Source organism: Phocoena sinus, chromosome 17, assembly GCF_008692025.1.
Source record: "Phocoena sinus isolate mPhoSin1 chromosome 17, mPhoSin1.pri, whole genome shotgun sequence".
NCBI classification, from domain to species: domain Eukaryota; kingdom Metazoa; phylum Chordata; class Mammalia; order Artiodactyla; family Phocoenidae; genus Phocoena; species Phocoena sinus.
The window spans coordinates 33,704,132-33,708,773 of NC_045779.1; the positions used below are offsets into that span (position 1 = coordinate 33,704,132).

At 42.3% G+C, this 4,642-nt stretch overlaps 1 pseudogene; it reads left to right on the forward strand.

Moving 5' to 3' along the window:
* The first annotated feature begins 2,162 nt into the window (after positions 1-2,162).
* On the forward strand, positions 2,163-3,114 carry LOC116742570 (annotated as a pseudogene).
* Positions 3,115-4,642: the final 1,528 nt, after the last annotated feature.

The following is a 4,642-nucleotide window of genomic DNA, read 5'->3' on the forward strand; positions in this document are numbered from 1 at the left end:
ATAACAATAACAAAGAATAAAAACTAAAAATATATTAGAAAAATAATTAAACAACAACAAAACAAAACAGAACAGCAAAAAAAATAAACATAAACAATTTTTTAAATTAAGTAAAAAAGTAAGAATAAAAATAAAAGATAAAAATACTAAAAAAGTTTTAAAAAGAAATGAAAAATAAAATAATAAAAAATTCCCTGGTGCCTCCTCTATCAATGTTCTTGTCCTGATGGTGAGCTACATCCTAGTCCCACCTCCCCAGTAGGCCTCCAAGACCTCTATGGAGGTCTCTGGACCCACTGTGTCAGCCCCACTTCTGCGTGTGTTCCTCTCACCAGCGTCTGTTACTGGAGCTGACCCAGAGGACCAGTGCTGGGGCACAGGCCTCCATCGGTGCACTCACAGGGGCCAGCACAGTCAGAGGAGGCCTTGGAGGGGGGCGGCACTCAACCCACCTGGACCCGTGTGGCCAGAGGTGGCCCTGTCAGGGATGGTACTCAGGCTTCCAGGACCCACGCAGCCAGAGGAGGCTTTGGTGGGGGTGGGGCTTAGGCCTGGGACCCATGCAGCCAAAAGAGGCATTGGTTGTGAGAGGGGTCAGGCCTGGGACCCATGCAACTAGAAGAGGCCTGGTCGGGGGAGGAGGCTCAGACCCAGGACTCATCTAGCTGGAGGAGGCCTTGGGATCTGGGTGTTAAGTCCTGGGATCCCAGCAGGATTGCCAGGGCCCAAGTGGGCAGGGGAGACACCGCATCCCCCTCAAATCCCCACTGATCTCCCCATCTTGAGTGGGCCCTTCTGAGCATGGGAACCTCTTCCCTCCCCCAGCCTCCCTCAGGGGTGCTGGTCCCATCCAACCTCCATTTTTCCTTGCCCCTCCCCTTCCCTCCCACATCCTATCTGGTTGAGCAAGGATTCCTCCCATCAACTTAGGTGTCTGAGGTCCCCCACCAGCATCTAGCAGGAGCCCTAGCTGTGAGGAGACTTGAACTCTGTGTCCTCCTACTCTGCCATCTTGATTCTGCCAATGTGTATATTTAAGGTACAATTTAAAATGTAATCTCTGCTATAATACATTTTTGCATTATTAGACATAGTTAAATGATATTTCAATAAAATAAAAAATTGTTATATTTTTAGCAGTTGACACACAAAAAATCTGGTTTCCTTTACTCTTTTATTACTTTCCTGGAACCAAAGGCACTTGAATTTGAGACACTTGGATCAGTGTTTTATCTTAGCAAATGACAAGAAGAAATCTGGCTTTGCCCTCTAAATGCCTTTCAAATAATGACTGGAAGTTGATGATGACTGACTTCTCTCAGTGAGCACAGCCTGTACTATATTTAGCATGACAATGATCTTTGGCTAAGCAGTAGACTGCTTGCTTCTTCATTTACCTTTCTTCAAAATTGTTAAAATTGTTGGTGCTTCTTTGAAAATGCTGTACATTTTAAATAATTTGAAGCAAATATTGAATCAAAGATAAATCAATTATATAATATGTATTCAGCTAAAGTAAGCATATTCTAATTTTGTGAATAAGAAAAACTCACATATAAATAATAATGTCCTTAATAATATTATGACAGTATCTCCTTTATTTGTCAACGTTCTTTGTACTTAGTGGTCATGATTATTGATAGTGATTGTGATTTTCTTGATTAGAATATAAACTCCACAAGGGCAACACTTTAAAAATGTTAACTGGAGTAGTGCACCTCGCCGCTATGGCGGCAGTGCTGTCCAGTCAGCCGCTGGTAGTGGTAGCAACTTTCCCTCACGAAGTCCGGTCTCCGCCTCCTGCTCCCACCCACTTGCTCGGTGGCTGAGGCAGCGGTGGCGGCAACGGTTGTCCCTGCCTCCCCGCCTCCACCACCTCGGCCTACCCACCGACTGGCGACGTTGGTGGGGAGGGGGACTGTAGTTGTAGACGGCCGCCCCTGCCTCAGAGAAGATACCATGTTGAATGAGCAAAGACTGAACTTTATACAGATACCTTTTGTAAAAAGGCTTATAAGGAATAGTGACATAATTTGAATCGCAGTGGATTTCATATTATGAGGTGAATGGGAGTGGAGTATTGGACAAAAAATAGATTTTTTAATCTCTGCATCATGGTTTTTAGCTCTTCAGTTGTTGCACAGTCTCACTATTTGGGGAAAGTTCATGCTAAAAAACTGAAGCAATTAATGGGTGAATATGATCAAATTTCTCCACCAACTTCTCAACCTGATAAGGAGAATCCCTTGTCAACCTAATGAAGCATTCAAAGAACACATCTGACTCTTTTCAAGATGAACTTGAAGATTATATCAAAGTGCAGAAAACCAGAGGCTTAGAGCCAAATACTTGTTTCAGAAAGATGAGAGAGGATTATTTGGAAACCTGTAGATACAAAGAAGAGGTTGATTCTAGACCCAGGTGTAGAATGTTTGATCAAAGACTCCCTTATGAACCCATCCAGACCTACTGAAGACCATGCAATATTTCACAAGCAGTGGAGAAGCGGTTACCTCAGTGGCTACCAGCTTATGACAGCAGGCTGAGACTAGACTCCCTGAGCTACTGTCAATTCACCAGGGACTGTTTCTCAGGAAAACCAGTAGCCTTGAACTTTAGTCAACAAGAGTATAACTGTAGCTCATACAGTGTAGAATCTGGAGTTTACAGGTATCTCTCCTTAGAAAACAGCACCAGTGCCCTTCAAACTAGTTATAAACAGATACATCAGAAGAGAAAAAGACACCCAGAGGAAAGCTGGGATAAACCAGAAGAGGAGCGGCCCAAGCATAAGAGGAAGAAAGCTTATGAGGAAATGGACTTAGACAAACACAAGAGCATCCAAAGAAACAAAATAGAGGTGGAAACTGTCAGAGTCAGTACAGAAAAGCTTAAGAACTGAAAGGACAAAAAAAGCCAAGATGTAGCCTCTAAGAAAGAGGAATGTAAGTGTAGAAAAGAGAAAAAGGAACAAGGGAAAGAAAGGACAGAAGAGGAGATGCTTTGGGACCAGTCTATCCTTGGATTTTGAAGCTCTTGCATTGGTTCTCCTGAGGTTAAACTGAAAAAATAGTTGAGGAGCTTGGTTTTACGATGTCCATGTTCATATTGCTCTTTTCATGTGAACAGGTACAAAGGCTAAGTGAACAGAAAACATTTAGTGTACTTTCTGTCCAACATAGAAATTACTTTTCCTCTCTTCTAAAATCATTACTACATTTTTCTTATACATAATGTAACTTCCCTTAATGAGGGTGGCTCTGCTTTTATTCATCAAATTGCTATGATGGTGGAAGTATTTTTCCCTTGGGAGGTCATTTATTTTAAATTGGAGGATTAATAGGCTTTACAGAATCTATTTCTTGATTGGGTTTTAGTTTGGGGTGGGTGTTTTTATATTCATTAGTTTTCTCTGTGAAGCAGTTTAGATTGATTTTTTTTTCCTTCGTTAGATCTAACTTGCAGTATATTTTCTAGATTGGAAAGTGGAAAATGACATACATTATAATAGGCTTAAGTTACATACAGTTTTAAACGTTTCAAGAAGTCTTGATACAAAATCAGTTTATATTCTGGAAATGTTTATAATATAATAAAGTTCTAATTTCTCCAAAAATATGTTAACTGTTATATCCTAAATATTCAGTAGAGTGCTTGGCACATAGTAGATAATAAATGTCTGTTGAAGTATTATTTAAGGATAACTGAAAAAAAAAACCCTATATTTGAATAATATGTATTAGCCAGATTAGGCTAAATTGCATTGTCAGTAATAAACAACCTCCAAATATCAGTGGTTTAACATACAAAAGTTTATTTCTTGCTCCTGAAACATATTATTGTGGTTGACAGTGGGCTCTGCATCTGGATTGATGTAGGCTCTGCAGTCTTGTAGCAGCAACATTTGGATTAGAGCTCTCCACTCAGATACCATGGCAGGCGAAGAGAGAGAGACTTGAGAATCATGCACAGGCTTTTCTCCACTCATGTCTTTGGCCAGAAGTAGTCATATATCTTCATCAAGATGCAAAGAGGTTAGGAAGTGTTGGGAGCAAATAGAATATTGGATGAGTGTTACTGCCTCTGCCACAGCATGGTAAGTAAACCAGTGCCTAATTGTTACCTGAAGCTGCTGCTAGTAGCTGCTAGGATTATTGTTAGGCCCTTTAGTACATATTTACAGATGTTAAAAGGACTTCATCCCCCTAGGAGGACCATAGGGCAGGCTGTTATGTCACTCACTGGGGTTTCTGGAAATTCACAGTTGTGTCACATTGTTTATAATTTGGAGTGCTCTTTGAACCACATTTTTTTTTTTTGCGGTACGCGGGTCTCTCACTGCTGTGGCCCCTCCCGCCATACAGCACAGGTCCTGGACGCGCAGGCCCAGCGGCCATGGCTCACGGGCCCAGCCGCTCCGCGGCACGCGGGATCCTCCCGGACTGGGGCACGAACCCGCGCCCCCCGCATCTGCAGGCGGACCCCCAACAACCACGCCACCAGGGAAGCCCTTGAACCGTATTTGATTGACAGTACCACATGCATAGATTGACCCAAGGTATTGGACCCTATTGGAGGTTAAGAGGGTGGGTCTCCAAAGTGGATTCAGAAGTGAAATCTGAGGGATTATCTCCCCCTTCCA